The sequence below is a fragment of the Bufo bufo genome, chromosome 1 (genome assembly GCF_905171765.1).
Source record: "Bufo bufo chromosome 1, aBufBuf1.1, whole genome shotgun sequence".
NCBI classification, from domain to species: domain Eukaryota; kingdom Metazoa; phylum Chordata; class Amphibia; order Anura; family Bufonidae; genus Bufo; species Bufo bufo.
In genome coordinates this window covers 649,608,987-649,628,006 of record NC_053389.1, presented here as the reverse complement: position 1 = coordinate 649,628,006, position 19,020 = coordinate 649,608,987, and the positions used below count along the sequence as shown (strand labels likewise).

General features: G+C 39.9%; 1 protein-coding gene across 3 annotated transcripts in view; it reads left to right on the top strand.

Moving 5' to 3' along the window:
• Positions 1-19,020, top strand: part of UNC13C (unc-13 homolog C) — a 793,844-nt gene that overhangs the window by 102,668 nt on the left and 672,156 nt on the right. The gene's annotated exons all lie outside the window — the stretch shown is intronic.

The window sequence follows — 19,020 nt, the reverse complement described above, 5'->3', positions numbered from 1 at the left end:
ATATATATATATGTAGACAGAAAGAGAGTAAATACTGTGGAAGTTAATTTTTAAATAGTAAAATATATTAATAGTTTGTAGTGTTGAGCGCGAATATTCGAATAGCGAATTTTAATCGCGAATATCAGCACTTCGAGAATTCTGGAATATTTAGAATATAGCGCTATATATTCGTAAAATCGAATATTCTTTTTTTTTTTAACACAGTACACATCAGGTGATCATCCCTCCCTTCCTTTAGCTTGTGGGCCAATGAGGAGGCTTTGTCACAGCTTAGCAACATCCCTAGCAACTAATAGAAAAGTTGCCTACCCCTTACTATTGCTGAAAATTCGCAAGCGCAAATATATTGGAGCACTCTATCTGCATATAAAGCTATTGTAATGTTCTGCCATGCCAACCATTTTCTCCAGTCTCAGGAAACTTCTAGCAGCTTGAAAAATGTAGCAAAAGTGACCCACGCCTGCATTTCGCACACGTTACTTGAATATTACATTGGCAATTTTCGCAATCAAGAATATAATCTCGAATTCGCGAATATATCATGAATATTCTACAAAATGTTCACAAATTCGAATATTGCCCCTGCTGCTCATAACTAATAGTAAGTATATAGGTATTGCTACTGATGAGAGCTGCTTGCTAACTATGTGTGAAATTAGGCTTCATCTCCCAGAGGAAAGAATGGCGGGATTCCTCATAGGCCTCGAAATGCTGTATATTCAAAAGTAATAGTAAGTATCATTTATACAATAGATACTGTGAAGCATGGCTTTGGTGGAGAAATAACAAATAAGGTAGATTTGTAGCCAAGGAAGTTGAATGCTTTCCCAGAATACAGTATATAAAATGTACCTTTGAGATCAGAGCGGACACCCACACTTTAGTACTACTGGTTGAGAAGTAATTTAAAGCCATTCAGCTCCGTATCTCTTGACAAATTGCTTTTATTCCCTCGGTTCCATTTGTTTTGCCCCATACTGCTTAACAGGAACAAAAATACTTCCTTTCTTCAATTATTTTTTAATGTGTTTTAGCTATTTTTATCATGTCGGATGATAAAAAAGATGAACCCTACCCTTTTCAGAAGCTGTTCCTCATTAAAAATGCTTCAGTGACCACAACACCTATCCTCCTGAAGCACAAATATGAAGGAAAGACGATTGATTTTTGGAAGCAAAAACTGAACAGGAAGCTATTCTGTATTCTTTTCAATTCTTGCTGTCTAGAAGAGGTTCAGTATGACAATAGCCGAAGAATCTTACAATTACCTGCGATTCCATTGTGGAATATTTCCAAATGAATTGTATCATGTCATAAACAGATAAAGATCTAGGTCATGGGTGCTCTCCTGAGGATATGTGCAGAAATAGTGCTGACTTTATTTATTTAGAAAATCCATGTTAATTACAGTTTTAAGTGCAGCAGCCCTGCAGCAAGTTGGGTGATGACAGGCATTAACATCCTGCTTAGGAAGGCTCAAGTCCTTTCTGAAGACAATACACATGCACGAAACTATATTTCTAAGCATTTTCCAAATGCAAGCTCTCAAGGAAGAACGCACAGTATGTGACCTACTTTCTCACACTGACATTGATGTAGAAATCTGCATTCAACAAACACGTACAGCCTAATCAGTTCTTAAATTTGTCGGGGATCCGGAATTCCTCAGTTGAGTCAGCATAGCACTCGTAGAGTATTTGTATGTATCTATAGGGACATGATGATATGTTAGTTATGTAAGATGCACCATTACACTAACGAAGCACCTATACTTACACAATTGTGTAGAATTAAAGTGCACAAAATGATTTGCAAATTAATTTCCTAATAATTTTTTGGCATGAAGTTTTGTTTTTTTTAGAATTAGAGGGGTCGGCCCATGAACAACTTGGTCCCACAGACAGGGGCTTGAGTGGTAATGTGCATGTGTGACCATTGCTTCATTCAAACAAGGGAATCAGGACCCACAGGTCAAGGCAGTCTAACCCCCCAGTGATTATACGTTTATCCTCTACCCTGTGGACCCCTTTAAATAATACAATTCTTTTGCCTGAATCACTTTGCTCCAATTGAACATTAAAAAAAGCTTCTAGTCAACTTCTAGCTCTCTAGTGGTGGCTTTACGCATCACAGGGGAAGTAGGGGATTTGAAGCTCCATGACCAAAATAAAGATCTTTAACCCCTATGAGGTCAGGTTCACAGAGTTCAGTCTTTTATTGGGTAAAATAGGTAGATGTCTTTTTCATATTTGTATACTCTTTGTCAAAAAATAGATCTGTTTTGAACAAGAGAAAAAAATGGCAAAGGTATCCAGACTATGGGTGTATTTTTGTGCGCACTCATACGAACATATGTCAGCGATATGGATACACACATTTAAACAGATTCAAGTCATGTAAGCACACACAGGCAAGCTCAATACATACATACTGTACATACATACATGCATGCATACATATAGACAGTCACAACTTGCAGACGTCATTATACAAAACTATACATACCGAATTACCATTACCATTAGAAACCCCTTAAACACAGTTACATTAGACAATATGTACAAGCTGAGACCATTGGATAGTATATAGTGTAATATAGTACAGTATGTTACCATGATGCCCCATGAATGGTTGTCCTTGTAATGTGTAATCCTGTCAGTCTGGATGTCCTAGTTCTTGTAATGTTTCTTACCCAACAGTGTTGATTAGTAAGCATAGACTTACAGGGTGTAAAAGTGGGGGTATTACTCTCATTACATCTCCCTTATGTTTTGTGTATGCTCCTGTCCAATGTTACGTGTAACATGGTTTCAGTGTAGAGTTTCACTTTAAAAAAAGACAGTCTTGGAAACTAGAAATGAACAAATTGCTCAAAATTCTATTCCGTTTTGATACGACCAAATCGGTTGACTTGGTTGAATCGATCCTACCTGATTCAAAAGTGCTCCAATTGACATAAAAATTTGTGTATGACACTTTGTGGTCTCCTAGGATTCATATTCTTTTTCTCTCTTGTCTTTCACTTTATTGGAAACGCTATTATAAATTTGTCTACATCCATTTTATTTGACTTTTGTGACCCCCAATGGTGTTTCCAGCTTTTTTATGACCCAAGTGTCTGCAGCTGCAGACATCAGCTTGGTTATGATGCTCCAGCTGGATAATATATAAAAGTGTTATAGCTGAATGTTGTGTCTCAATTCTCTTTTGTGTAGAAACATTTAGTACAGATTTTTTCTTTGTATCGCAATCCATAATTGAAATGAGCAGATCAACGGCAGAAGAGCAATGGATGTTTTATCTCCATCTATAAATTTCTTCCTAAAATCTATCTTGGGTCCTCTGTTGGTACATGGTATGAGAAGAATGATAATGGCTTCCTTTCAGGTTCTACTTACCTCGACAAATCGATCCATTTTTTTTCTAGTTTCGGAAAAAAACAAAGCAAAAATAAGTTGTTCCCAGTTTGATGACTCTGCAAACATTTTTATTTCTCTCTTCATTTGAAAGGCTCATAAAACCACAAATAACTCAGTGCTCTGCACAACGGCCCTGTGAGTCCTCTATATATGTAAAGTTGTTCTGTAGAGATGGCAGAAAACAGTAAAAAAGATATATTCAACATTTTGCTCTTCTTGATTTTCTTTCTATCTTCTTGGTCATATCATACGTATTTCCATTGCATTATTTTGTTCAGTTCGGCATTCTGCAAATGAAAGGCTAGAGATGAGTTTCAATGAGTTTCAACCTAATCCACTTTCAGAGATTTATGAACGGCTATAAAGCCACCATTAGTGAACACGATTATTTTTTTGCCCTTGAGATTAGAGTTGTTATTATTTAGATGAATAAATCATTGGGTTTTCATCAGAAACCTTGTGTTATACCTACAAACTAAATGGCTCATACATACCTCATCCCCTTACGACAGCAAATCTAAAATACTGCATGTCAGTATAATCCATTTTCTACTTACAGTCTATTCAATTAGGGTGGTGGTCTTTGTTTTTTTGTGATAGAATTTTGGCCAGATAATATGTGGAATTTGTACTTTATTTTTAATAACAGATTTATTATTTTCTTTCTAACACTGTATTGGTGACTATCCTGTATTTAATGATTAATACATATTCAATGACATTATAGTAAGCATACATCCTGTAAAAAGCCCGCAGCATACACAGAGCTTGGTTTTGCAGCCCTGGGCTAACATCACCATTGGGAGATGAAAATCCCAAGGACAACTAGTATAATTCTCAAATGGTATTTCTAGTAGTGATGGACGAACATCTGCCGGTACGGTTTGCGAACATTTGATCACGTTCGCAAACCGTCCCGGCAGATGTTTGCGGCGGGTCCCATTCATTTTAATGGCAGGCGAACCTGAAAAACCTTCAGCTCATATTTGCAGCCAAGAAATAATTACTAGAAGTGCACAAATAGTCCCACAACATGGACAGTGACATACCAGATGTATTATTCGAATTTGCGATCTCCATTCATTATTTTTTTAAAGGCTAAATATCGGCGATACAATTTTCGCGTACGCGCATGTGTAAATGCACTATACAGTACCCAAATGCATTATAAAGAAAGTATATTGGTATATAACACCACGCTTCAATCAGTTTTTTTGGGGGGGGGACTGGTATATCACACCAGTAGAAATAATTTGTTCCAATAACGCTTGTCCCTCTATATATCTGCAGTATCGCAGCAGAACCGCACACAACTGCCGCAGAATACAAATGCACTATAATATACTTTCTAACATAGAAAGTATATTATAACATTGTACAAGGAAGGCAATCCATTAGAATATACATAAAGATAAAACGTAACCTTTAATAATGTTACTATGAGGGTCCATTCACATGTCCGTAAGTGTTTTGCGGATCTGCAAAACACGGACATCGGCAATGTGCATTCCGCAATTTGCGGACCGCACATCGCCGACACTATAATAGGAAATGCCTAATCTTGTCTGCAATTGCGGACAAGAATAGGACATGTTCTATTTTTTTCGGAAACGGAAGCACGGATGCGGAAGTGAGGATCCGCGGATGCGGATCCGCAAATGCAGTTGTGGACAGCACATTCCTGCCCCATAGAAAATGAAGAGGGCTGCACCCATTCCGCAAAATTGAAGAACGGATGCGGACTGATTTTGCGGAAGTGTGAATGGAAAAGATATCCCTCAAAATGAAAATAAATAAAATTATTAAAGTTAAGCAAAAAGCATAGATGTGGTAGGCAATAACAAGTGCTCGGCGGCACTAAATCAGAAACCATATGTCCTACCACAATCCGGGAGGTTCCAGTGCACATCCATGAATCTCGGAGGTAAAGCAAAAAACATCTATCCCTGGGCTAGATGATGATGTGGTATTAAAGGACAGGGTGGGCAAAGAACTGTCCCTGATATTGCCCTACAGGGCGGTGTTATTCTGGCCCTGATAGCCTAACCACAGACCACCCGCCCTGATAAGAGCGACCCCGTCCGGAACCTTACCCTATATAAAAATGGCCCTAGTAAGCCCCTAGCCCCTAGGCCCCTGACTTCCAGGTGATCACTATATAGATATATGTGTTTTTGACTCATTATAAAAGTATATGCACCCCTCTGTGTATCACACCTATCGATAGCACACCTATACCAGTCCTTAAAAGGACTTTTGTGGTCCTATTAGGTAGTGTTTGGTGTCCCTAACAGCCTGTCCCTGCTCCACACAGCAACCTCTCCCTACACTGGCAAAACACAGTAGTGCACCTAATCATATAACTATTTATTCGTTATAGAGGTGTAAACTGATTACTGAGTGTGATTTATTAAACCCTTGTATTTTTTATTAAATATTGAATATTAGTTACAGCTGCTCACCAAGTCTTTAATGTTTTATGTTATTTTTATAGATGTTCTCTTTCAGACTGCGTCTCCATGCCTACTCCTTCCCTAATATGTGTTAAGATCCCTCTATACAAGCTCACACAACAGGCATTTATCGGAAACTAACTGTTCATTCTCGGTAATCACCTATTTATTAGGGGTGGTGAAAGTTGCATTCATATGCAGCAATCACCTCTGCTGTATAGCTGTTGCGATCATTCCATTCCATAGAGAATCAATGTTTCGGTTTGCAGATCCTTGTTTACACAAGATGATTATTCTGCCCAGAAACAATTTTTTAAGTGTCTGCATAAAGGTTACTTTCACCCGTATTTACTCATTCATCGAGTTATCAGTGGTACCTTTACACAGGGCAATTATCAGTAGAGATGAGCGAATCGAAGTTGACGAAGTGGAATTCGATCCGAATTTCAGGAAAAATTTGATTCGCACCGAATCCGAATTTCCAAATGCTTTGTGGTAACGAATTGCATTTTTTCCTAAAATGGCTGCTGCATGTGTGAGGACATGAAGCAAGGAACTCTGGGAACTCAGGATCACCCATAATGCCATGCATGCAGCCAATCAGCAGCCAGCCAGACCTGTGATGTCACAGCCCTATAAATAGCCTCAGCCATCTCGTATTCTGCCATTGCCCAGTGTACTTAGTGCAGGGAGAGATGTCAGCAGGCGCTAGGGACAGTGCTAGGAAAGACTTCATTGTGCTAAAAAAAAACAATTTACAAGTACAGGGAAAGATTATTCAAGGTGTAGGGAAAGGATAGGATAGGGAGGAATCATTCCACAGCATTTCTGTAGAACAGGGTTCAGTAGGGGAGGTTATTGACTAGGTAATAGGAACAATCCTATTACACCTTGCTGCACTGACTGGGGAACCAAATTGCCATTATACAGCTCTATAATTCCAGCAAACCGTTCTTGTTATTGGGGTGCAAGTGCTGTTTGATACAGCCATTAACAGGGTTTATTACAAGGAAATATTTCTATGTCTTATTTGCCCTTGTGTGGTGCAGTTATATGTTCTAAAACATTTTTTGGCTTGTATTAGTGGGAAAAAAGGGCTTATTAGCCATTGTGGGGTGAAGTACGAAAATTATAGCACTTTTTGTCGAGTATTAGTGTCAAAATAAAAAAATATTTGCTGTCCAGCAGTGCAGTTATATGTTCTAAATCCCTTTTTGACGTGCATTAGTGGCAAAAAATATATATATTTGCTGTTCAGCGGTGCAGTTATATGTTCTAAAGCCTTTTGTGGATTGTATAAGTGGAAAACAATAAGGGCCTATTTGCCGTTCAGCAGTGCAGTTATATGTTCTAAAGACCTTTTTGTCGTGTATTAGTGGCAAAAAATATATATATTATTTGACGTTCAGCGGTGCAGTTATATGTTCTAATGCCTTTTGTGGCCTGTATAAGTGTAAAAAAAAAATAAGGGCCTATTTGTCGTTCACCGGTGCAGTTATACTGTATGTTCTAAAGCCCTTTTTGGCCTGTATTAGGGGAAGAAAAAAAAGGGCTTATTAGCCGTTGTGTGGTAAAGTGGGAAAATTGCAGCCCTTTTTGGTGTGTATTAGTGGCAAAAAAATATATTTGCTGTTCAGCGGTGAAGTACCATTGTACCACAGCCATTTACAGGGTGTATTAATAGGATAGATACGTACGTCCTATTAGCTGTTCTGCGGTGAATTGTGATCATTATATTTATTTTTTTGGGATGTATTAATAGGAAAAAGAATACGTCTTATTAGCTGGTCTGCAGTGAACAGACATTGTTATACAGCTATTGTTGGGGTGTATTAATGGGAAAAATAGGTACGTGTTATTAGCCGTTCTGATGTGAATTTACATTGTCATACAGTGCCAAAGATGGCATGCAGGCTGCTTTTTACTTGCACACCACTGTAATTTGTGGTGGCTACACCACCACGCCACCCAGCAGAATAGACTCTGCTACCTCATGGGCTAGCTGGCTGTGTAGCGATGCGATACACTGCGCTGTGCCTTTAATAAATGAAGAAATGTGAGATGCGCCATGCAGGGCACGTCTCCTTTGCCTACCCCTCACACTTTTGGTCGCTGCTGCTGCTGTTATCTGTTACCCTGGAGCAGGCAGATTAAAGGAAGCTGGTGAGCTTGGGGATAAGGTAAAGGAGCATGGTGACTAATTTGAGGGTATGGAGAGGATGGTGGGACAGTGGGGAGCAAACTTGTGACAACTTTGGGGGTGGGAGAGATTGGTATGCCTGCTGTTTAGAAATGTGGGAAGATGGGGAGCAAGCTTTTGACTATTTTGGGGGTGGGTGGGTGTGGATGGTTAGCCTCCATGTGATAACTGGAGGGGGGGGAGATGGTGAAGCTGTTTCTGATTGCTGGGGGGCATGTGGGGATAATGGGATGCAAGATTCTGACAACTGAGTGGGAGGATAGTAAGCCTGCATGGGGCTAAGCTCTGATTATTACTGGGGGGGAAGGGGGGTCAGTGTATTGGACGCCAGTATATGGGAGGCCCCTCCACCAACCATGCACTTACTGACAATGGTGAGCCCTCATTTAAAATGACTGAGTGAGGGCTGTCCTCCCCACCACTGTCAGTAAGTGCATGGTTGGTGGAGGGGTGCCCCATATATTGTCCCTTAGGTGGATTCAAAGGAGCAGTAAAAAGCTATGTACATCACTTGAAACATCCAAAGAAAACACATGGGGAGATTTATCAAAACTGGTGTAAAGTAGAACTGGCTTAGTTGCCCATAGCAACCAATCAGATTCCACCTTTCAATTTACAAATGGGCTGTGAAAACTGAAAGGTGGAATCTGATTGGTTGCTATAAGCAACTAAGCCAGTTCTACTTTACACCAGTTTTGATAAATCTCCCCCACAGTCCCTTTTCATGTGTTAGAGATCACTTCTAGAGAAACTTGACAGTTGGAAGATTGCATTTGCATGCCAGTCTTTGGGATGACGTATTTATGTGAACAAATCTCACATATGAATGGTGTCCTCTGCCCCTCATGAAGCAGGATTACTGCAGAGGGACCTGTGTCTAGCTCAAAGTCTCCTCATATGAACCAAATCTAAGAAAATCAGGGATCACACTGAATGGTAAGTTAAACTGATAATTTGGTTTATGTCACATACAGTTCAGTTTGTATTATATGATTTTCCTGTATTTCTCGGCACGCTGAACGCATCAATTTTATTTATTTTTTAAATTGGCACACCATCTGAAAAAGGTTGCCGAGTCTGTTGTAGACTTTCTTCTGTATGGACCGAATTGTGTCGATTAGCCATTCATTGGTGAAATTTGATTGTGATACAGCCTTTTTTGGGAAAATTGGTCGGTATCTTTAACTGTTCAAGGACAATACATGTCCTTTATGGGCCTCTGGGTAAATGTGGTTCCTGCCCAGCCACACCAGCAACTTGGCCAGGTGACGCCGCTTCCGCCTCCACGTTCTCAAGCCGTTGGTCCTGCAACAATGTCCACCTCTGCCTCCTCATCCTCCACCATGTCTTCTCTGTTTTGGATCCACTCTTGTTTTTTTTTTGTTGGCTTTAGCAATACTGATGGATTACTGACCAAATGCTGACCGAGTGAAGGTGGATGCTCCACCGACAGGATCCTTTATTTGGGGGTTATTGTTCTGACGGATCAGAGGAAGGGCAAAATAATCAGTGACATCAGAACAGGTTCTGTAGACATCTATGTGGAATCAGCTGACGATGGTGTAAAAGGAGTGCGCTTCTTCTTGACGCTAACATCGACCTGTAAGGCTGAGTTCATACTTGAGTTATTTGGTCAGTTTTGGCCCCATGACTGCCCAAATAAGTGAAGTGTGCAGTGATTCTAAGAGTGACGTCTGTCATCTGCATGTCATCTGCAGACTCACTATGCGTGTTACTGCAAGGCACAGTGTTCTACACCACTATAAAGGCTCTCTGCAGTCAGGAAATAGACATTTTGTAACGCAATTTGCCGCAAAGAAATTTGGATCAAACCAAATTTTTTTAAGAATTTGGCGAACCGGCTGAATGGAATTTGCTCATCTCTAATTATCAGGACCAAGTGTTAATAAGAATACTTCTTCCTGCTAATTTCCCTACTCATTTAGGCTTTATGAAAGGAGTAGTTTGCATTTGTATTTCCTTGGGCTTGAATATTGTTTATCTTATGCGTAGAGATAAGCAAAATAAATCTAAAATTCAGAAATTTTACCTGGATTAAAAAAATGAAAAATTCTGATTCCACTGAGTCCAATCTTTTTGTGATTCAATTTGGGAGAAACAGGGAGAGAAAGAGAGATTTTTTAGCCAATTTGATGGGGAAAAAAATTTGCGTCCTCAGTGGTGATTACCTTTTAATGTCTAACTGAAAAGGTGATGCTTCATCCAAAGTCGATTCGCATAAAACTTTGGTGTAATACTGTACGGAGCGGGAGTGAGTTCGGTGTCAAAGTTTTTTGCAGTAATAATTAATTCACAAAGTAATTACATAAAGTCTCGCGAGACTTCGTGAAGTAATAACTTCGGCTCATTGGAGCCAATACATTCTAAGTATTACAGTATTGCAACAAATTTTTATGCCAATAGACTTCAGATGAAGCATCCAAAGTAGATTTGCTCATCCCTAATCTCTACCTATAGGTCTAACTGCTTCAGTGAAGAATTCCCTTCTTTCTGTTTACTATACTGATAAAGGTGTGATTATCAAAGTAACACAGCAAAAGTTGATAGTAGGATGGAGTCTGTGATTAGGTAACAGAAAGACATTTACACTGCCCAATTGTCGGGAAGATTATTGAGAACGAATATTCGTTCAAATGCTCATTCCCAATAATATGTCTGTGTAAAGGTGCCGCAGATCACCCGATGACATTGTTCATACAGACACCTCAATCATCATCCTGCTGTGTAAAGAGCGATCTGCTGCCCAGGGATATTGGGGGAGATATATCAAGACTGGTGCATCCATATGCCAGTCTTGATCTCCCTGCACTGGCTTGAGAAACCTCTTAACAAATCAAGCTCATCTCTGCCCTGCCATGCTCCATAAACTTAAGTCTATGCAAGCAACGGGCTGGTGTAGACTTTAGCTATAAATTCCGCTACTTTCTGGTAAAAGTTATAGTAAATGTGGTGGGTGGGAATACAGTATCATGGATAAGGTCATGAATCAACCCATAAGAAGTGGTGACTAATGGCTCCTAAGGCAACTACAAATGGCGTTGTCTTCTAATTTGGAGGCCATTATTAAGAGACAAAATGGAATTCAGCACTGAAAATGAATGTAGTTGGAGTGTAAAGTCACACCCTTAAAGGAACTTGATCTACTGTCTCATCTTCATCACAAAACTGAGATTTTTTATCCTTTGCAACATCACATATTAACTGCTTAGCAATCCTCGAGTAGTCGAGTGTATCTGCATTTCAGATGAAATGTTGCTAAGATGTCTAAAGGGATCTTTTGGACAGTCCAGCTTTCATCCCCTTTTTAAGTAAGAGCCTAGGTCTACCAGAGAATCCAGTGGTACAGTAGTGGGTTGCTTCAATTTTGTAGAGTTTGGAGCACAAATAAGCTGAAGGTAAGGACATAAAGAATAGTCGGGGTAAACCACTTTCACATTATCCCCATGCCAAGGAGATACATCACTCAGAGCCTCTATCACAAATTCCTTTGGATTTGCTGTTAGAAATAATGCTGTTAGCATCCGTCATATGATAGATCTAGACTTGATTTCACATGAATGGGAGCAGTAGCCAGACACAGCCACTACACAGTATGGGGACCTGGACCGGTATATTCTGGTGTCTGGTTCTGGCAGCGAAGCTTATAAAACCTGTGTCAATCAAACCCTGTTGATCAACAAATCCTGGAAAGAGCCTTTAAATTAAACGTAAGGTGACCTGCCAGGGTCCCCCTTACTTTGGCCCAGTACATGTATATAATCATATTTGTCTCATTGGCGGTTTAGTGATACGTTTAATTATTTATTCAGCTCTCACCCACACCACAATCACTTTATGTGAACCAGGCCTTGACTTGCCAATATTTGCCAATTCTTTTTTATTTTTGGAATAAAGTGAGTCTCTAGTTTGAAATAAGTACAAATAACAGCTAATGCTACTAAAATATCCTATAGTGTTCTAAGAAATCATCACAAAGAAAGAACATTATTCTTTTTTTAAGCCAAATCCTCTTGAATACATTCTGTAGGAGGTCTGGCATGATGAAGAGAGCATCTGTAGTGTTTATTTGTGCTATGAGAAATGAAAGAAGGGGCAAAAAAGCCTATTTAATGAGGTTTCTATTAGTTTGATAGAAATTATGACATGTAGGAAGAAGGGATGTGAGGCTTTCTGTATGTGAAAATAAATCTGAAACATTGCATTTTATTACTAAGTGTGGGATTTAGGCATCTATTCTTTGGACAGCATTGCTTGGAACCCGTCGATGTAGTCAGATGGAATAATACTTCGTTGATGAAATATTCCAACTATAACAGATGTCTGTTCTGTGTCGTTGTGTAATAGCATTGTTCTTTTTGTAAACATTGTGTTTTATTAATGATATGTTTGAATTGGCCGAGAAGTAGCTTAAGCTGTAAAAAAATCGAATATTCTTGCAAAATAAAAACAAAATGAACAAAGATGTTATATTAAGTTAGTTGGGAGCGTGGCTTGCTAACACCCAGGGCAAGCCAATTATTGCGCCTCCTAACCTTTACCAATAATAATACTATATAATATAATAAGTGATTCACATTTAGGCCCCAGGTGGGCCAGACCTACTGACTAAAATCCCCCCTCAAATCACCCTTTCCCTATGCTGCTTTTATGCGTGTTCTATCCACAGCATCCTATCCACAGGCTGGTTTAGGCCTACGGCCCATGAGATGACAGGGCTCAGACATCTTGGTGACTCATTAGTGTGTGCGCACCCTGGAGACTTGTCAGTGCATGTGCACCTGGCTCTCTCAGACCAAAGGCTGGTGCCTATGGCTCCCTGGTCCGTCGTTATTTTGCTGGAAACAGTCACTGTTTAATAGTTTCAGCCTAGGCCTCACTGAACCCGCTGATGCTGGGCGCCCGCTTGTTGTTTGGCACCTGGAGTAACACCACTGTGCTCCCCCCATACTAAGCCACTGTATTGGCTGCTCCCCCTGACACCGGATGTTTTTCATCGGCACACGGAGAGAAGCAGCAGCGCCGGTGCTGGGACCAGGAGCGGTGCAGGGCGTGGGGTAAGTATATTCTCTGTGAGGGGCCCGGACATGGTATTGGATAACCCCTTTAAGGAATATATTTCATTGCAACTGACTGGTAACAGTATTTTGGCTTGTTGTATCCTGCATTAGCCTTAGATTTCTTCGCTACTTTTAAGAACTATATCTTTTCATGGAGGATCTACCAAATTTATCTTCATAGCTCTGAAAGTGACTGCTAAATCTCAATGATTTTCATATTTATTGCCATTTAGCAGGTCTGATGCTCGATATTTAGTAATCTGTGTGCACGACTTCCCTTCACATAGTTGGACCCCATGCATACCATACAGCTTTTTGCATTGAGCCTGTGGAATCCTAGACATAATATATGCTGCTGTGTGATACCTACATACAGCACAGTGCAGAATATTTTCCTCTAGAAACCAGCCCAGCCGCACATGCTGGGAGGAAAATACCTGCCTTACCAGACACAACCCCTCACTGCTACTAAGGCAGTTGCAATAAATGCATATAAAAGCATAAGTATGTAGCTCTACCTGTTTAGTCATCTACCATATAGGGGCAAACATAGAAATCATTGGGCTCCATAGCAAGAATCTGAATTAGGCCCCCTTGCCCTGTCCCCTCCTACTGCCCTGGCCATCCCTGCCCCGCCCTTTTTTCACCTACAAATGAAGAAAAAAAATGTACCATTCAATCTTATCTACCACCAACAAGCCATTTATGCACTGCAAGTCTGGATTATTACTGGGAAACTTTTTCCACACCATCATGGACAGCTACAAACTTACCACCCACATCCCCTCACCCACCATCATGAACTGCTGCAGTCTTTTCATGTTCCTCCATGAACTGTGTCTGCAGTCCTATCAGCCCGACCATGAACTGCACTGCGGCTCCAATCTTATGAGCCACCCATAGTACCCCTTAGGCTACGTGCACATCTGGTGCAGAAGTCCTAACAAGAGATTCCAGCAAAAATTTAAGGTAAAAGATTGCTGTATGCAGCAATACCTTGTCTGGAAAAAATGCCTGAACTGATGTTGAATCCCGACAGACTCCATTATTGTGAATAGTATCCAGCAGGTGCTGGTGGTGTTTGGCATATGCCGGATCTGGTGATTCCAGTATTCTCCTCCTGCCTTACCCCACCTCCAAACATAGAGGACAGTGGTAAAACCTCCCCTCCTTTAACTATAACTAGATTCATAACTGTTCATAAGAACAGTGCTGGCCTGAGATCTGGTGCAGTGCACAATGAGAGGCTCAATATGTTTTACAATTAGATTTCCACTAGCTGATAATATGAACCAATAAACAATATTTTCTTTCCTCAAGACATTTGTTGCATTTTTTAATTCCCCCAAGGTTATAGTTTTTGTTATTTTTATGTTACATTGTTGTAAAATACATATCCCCCCCACACTTTGATCGATCTTGTCTACTCTCAGTAGAGATATTATTTTAAATTATGCCTCTTACTAACAACTATTATCATGGCTGTACATATACACATGCCCATGCTTTTTTTCCCACTATATAATTTTCTTTGCATCTTTTTTATATGTTGTATATTTTTCCCTTACTTTGTTTTCTATCTTCAACATTTTCATTCTATAGTACAGGGTTTGATTATGTTTTTACATTTTACTTTTTTTAGTTTTTCAATAACACAAATAGGTTACGGTTAGTGGGAGGCATGTATACCTTCGTACTGGGCTTTATTGCAAAAATCTACTTTCTGAGAAGCAATGCTTTTAGCATAGAATTTCTCTATAGTATGGCATGCAATATATTTTTCATATAGAATTTCATAGAAAAACCCCTGTATGCTTCTATATGAAATTGCCAGTATATAGTAGTAGGCCTTTGGGTGCCCCATTTCTTCTCCATACAACTCGTACTCAAAATGCTACTACATATTACATTGTAAAACAGTGGGCAAATTGATATAGAAGTAGTCTTGGGGGTATTCATGGAAGAGAATAAATGTTACTTTACAAACCCATGCCAGGAAGCTGCTGCCAATGCTAATTAAATAATGCTATACATCAAAAAAGGCCTGGATGCACATAAGAACATGGTTTACTCTTATATAACTCACTGGTCAGAAACAATATCAATTATTTTGTACGTTTGTGGGAGCCTGTGTATAAGAAAAACACATACAACTGGGGATGGTTTCTGGGTAGGTAATTAAAGGGATGAAGTACCTGCAAAGATTATGACAATTAAAGGGCTTTCTCTTCCAAACCTGGTTATAAAGCAAGCATGCTGCAATGTAGGGTGGGTTCCCTGAAACATAACCATACCTTTCTTTTCATGCAAATAAGAGCACTGTGGGTGAGGCATCTCTATTTGGTGCACCGTTGTTCCACCAGTAATGTCAACCAGTGCCTCCTCCTCTTGTTTGATTGACAGTCTCAGAAATTTCAGAGCTGGTATCAATGACGCAGGGGAAGCCAAGTGCACTGAACAGAGCAGCCCATCCCACAGTGCAAAAATCTTATTTGCACAAAAATAGGCATTTCTCAGGATTAGACTACTGAATGTTCACAATAAATGTATAGTTATATTTCCGGGCACCTACCTTACATGGTGGTATGCTTACTATGAAGCTAGTTTTGGAGGTGACAGATTTCCTTTAGGTTACATTAGGTTACTATCTATGAATGCCAATAGCCAATGTAGAGATCTGTCTGATAATCTTTCAATACCAGGGCCTGTAACAAGAAGACATGGTCGAGAGTAGAAGAGTTACATAGAATGTTGGTTTCATACTATAAGACTCTCTACACCAAGGAGTTTTGATGGTTAACTCTTTAAATACATTTAACAATCTATATGGAATGTCACAAGTTATCTCTACCAGGTTGAATTACGTGAATACTTGGGATTTATCTGCTGCCTGGAATGTTTTTATCATCTTAAGGGCGCATACACACACCCGTAATGTTTTGCGGTCGGCAAATTACGGATCTGCAAAACACGTATACCGGCCCGTGTGCGTTCTGCAATTTGCGGACTGCACATAGCCGCCGCTATCATAGAAAATGCTTATTCTTGTCCGCAATTGTGGACAAGAATAGGACATGCTCTATCTTTTTTGCGGGGCCGCCGAACAAAACTACGGATGCGGACAGCACATGGTGAAATGAATGGGACCGCACCCATTCTGAAAAATTGCTAAGGCTGAGTTCACATAACCGTTTTGCTGGCATTAAAAATAAAAATAAACTGATCCCTTTTTTTGAGCATCAGTAATGATCAGTTTACATCAGTTCCTGTCCCTTCCGTTTATTATAAACCGGAGAAAAAGTCTTGCATGCAGGTTTTTTTCTACTCTCAAAAATAACTGATCTCTGCCAGAAACTGATCATAACTGATACTCAAAGAAAGACGGAGGAGTTATTTTTAGCGCAAACTGATGGTAACTGATCATAACTAATGCATTATTTTTCTTTTATTTGACGGATCATACGAACGAAAAGCTAAACAGTGATGTGATCTTAGCCTAAATTGGGAATTTGGTAACGTTACATGGTAATAGATTAAAGCTGATAAATCAATTATTTAAAAGAGATTCTGTCAAGTTGACATTTGTCAAGGTGCAATAACATATGCTTTTGCAAGTCATATGCAAGCAGTAAACAGAATATAGAAAATACTAACAGCTCTTCATTTGGTATGTCATCACATGCAAAGACTTGTATATATGTGGCTGTCTCTGTATTAAAGTTGTACACCATCTGGCACAAACTTTTGTATCTAGTGTCCAGTTTTCTAACGCTCGTGAAACACTCACCTGTAGCCTGTGATTTATATCTGGGCCTCTGATATCCCATTATTTATAGGTCAGTGGCTGTTCAATCTAAGGACCCATATATATCACAAAGCCGTGAGCATGGATCCTATATTGCAGCACACATTTACCACCATATGATGCTTCTGTGAGGCAACGTATTGCAATGTTTATAGGGTCTGTCTACATAGGATGTAAAAAGCTGTGGAAAAATGTGCTATGAATCTGCAAAATCAGCATGAGTTACATGCAGCTTTTAATTTAGATTTTGCTGCATTCGAAACTCGTAGCATATTGACTTGATGTATTTAAACCCGCACCACCTGTCTATTTCCGTGTGGATTCTGGTGGGTGAGGTTAGCTTAACGAGAACCTGTCATGATGAAATGCAGTCAAGTCTGCAGGCAGCATGTTATAGAGTAGTATTGAGTGAATAAAAGTGTCGAAAGTGGAGTTCGATCCGAATTTCAGCGAAAATTCTATTTGCCGCAAAGCCGAATTTCCTTGTGCTTCGTGGTAACTAATCAATTTTCCCTAAAATGTCTGTATAACAAAAAAAATTTAAAATCATACTCATCTCATCCATATGAGTGCGAAGAGCCCTCCACCGTCATCTTGATTGAAGATTCTGCATAAAATCTCGTGCGTGGTGACATATGTTACTACGCCAACCCATCATCACGCATTATGCGAGATTTCACACTGGATCTTCAATCAAGAGAGCGGCGGTGGGCTCTTCGTGATCAAATGGATGAGGTAAGTATGATTTTATTATTTATTTTTTTCTTTTACTATAGACCTTAATATTAATATCAGATGCCGTGATCAGTTATGATTGTGGCATCTGAGGAATACAATGACGGGGAGCGGTGCAATCGCCGCTCCCTATCATTGCTCCCACTACTTACAAATAAATGTTCTTCTTGATGAAGAACTTCCCTCAACACTATTATAGAGCAGGAGAAGCTGAGAAGATTGATATATAGCATGGATCAGCAACCTTCAGGATTCCAGGTGTGGTGAAACTGTGACTCCCAGCATGCACACTTGCTTCCCTGTTCTCAGAACCCCCATAGAAGTGAATGGAGCATGCTGGGAGTTGTAGTTTCACAACAGCTGGAGGGCCAGAGGTTGCTGACCCCTGGTATAGTGTTATAGGAAGTACAGCAGATTGATGTACAGTTTTATAGAAAGTACAGTAAAACTCCTGCTCTATTACATGCTGCCTTCAGATTGCACTGCATTAAGTGGTGGCAGAGTCTCTTTAAGGGCTCATTCAGGGCAAATTCAGCAATTTGCGGACCGCACATCGCCGTCACTCTCATAGAAAATTGCAATCGCGGACAAGAATAGGACATGCTCTATATTTTTTGCAGGGCCGCTGAACGGAACAACGGATGCGGACAGCACACGGTGTGCTGTCCGCATCTTTTGTGGCCTCATTGAAATGAATGGGTCCGCACCTATTCCACAAAAAAACAAAACATACGGCAGTCTGAATGAGGCCTTTATCTTATCCACTTTGCTGCTCCTGTAGCAGATATGACGGATGTACCTTAATATAGCATGTGCAAGCAATGTGGAGCAAGCCATGAGAGGAAAAACCTCTGTGTGCCCCTATATAGCATTGAAGGCACTGAAAGGTACCAAATAGGCCCATAGCATGATATGATTGCTGCATTGGGGTTCCACACAGCACAGATCCTGAATACGACTGTGAGTACCAGGAAAGACCTCTTTCCAAAAAATGGGATTTTGAACAGGTGTGTTTCACAAACGATAGAGGTGCTGGATGCTCTTCGTTTAGATAGATAGATAGATAGATAGATAGATAGATAGATAGATAGATAGATAGATAGATAGATAGATAGAAAGATAGAATTAAAAAAGTTGGAATTGTAGGTAAAATGAATTCCCAACATTACATGTTTAGGTCGCTTTCCCACCACTGACATGTTATGTGTGAATTTGATTCTCTGCCTTTTTGGTCATTCTAAAAAAGAATTTTCAGCCATTTAGAAATGATTTCTCTTCAGCATGTCAAGTCTAGTCAGTTGTTCACAGGACTGCTTGGACAATCTTG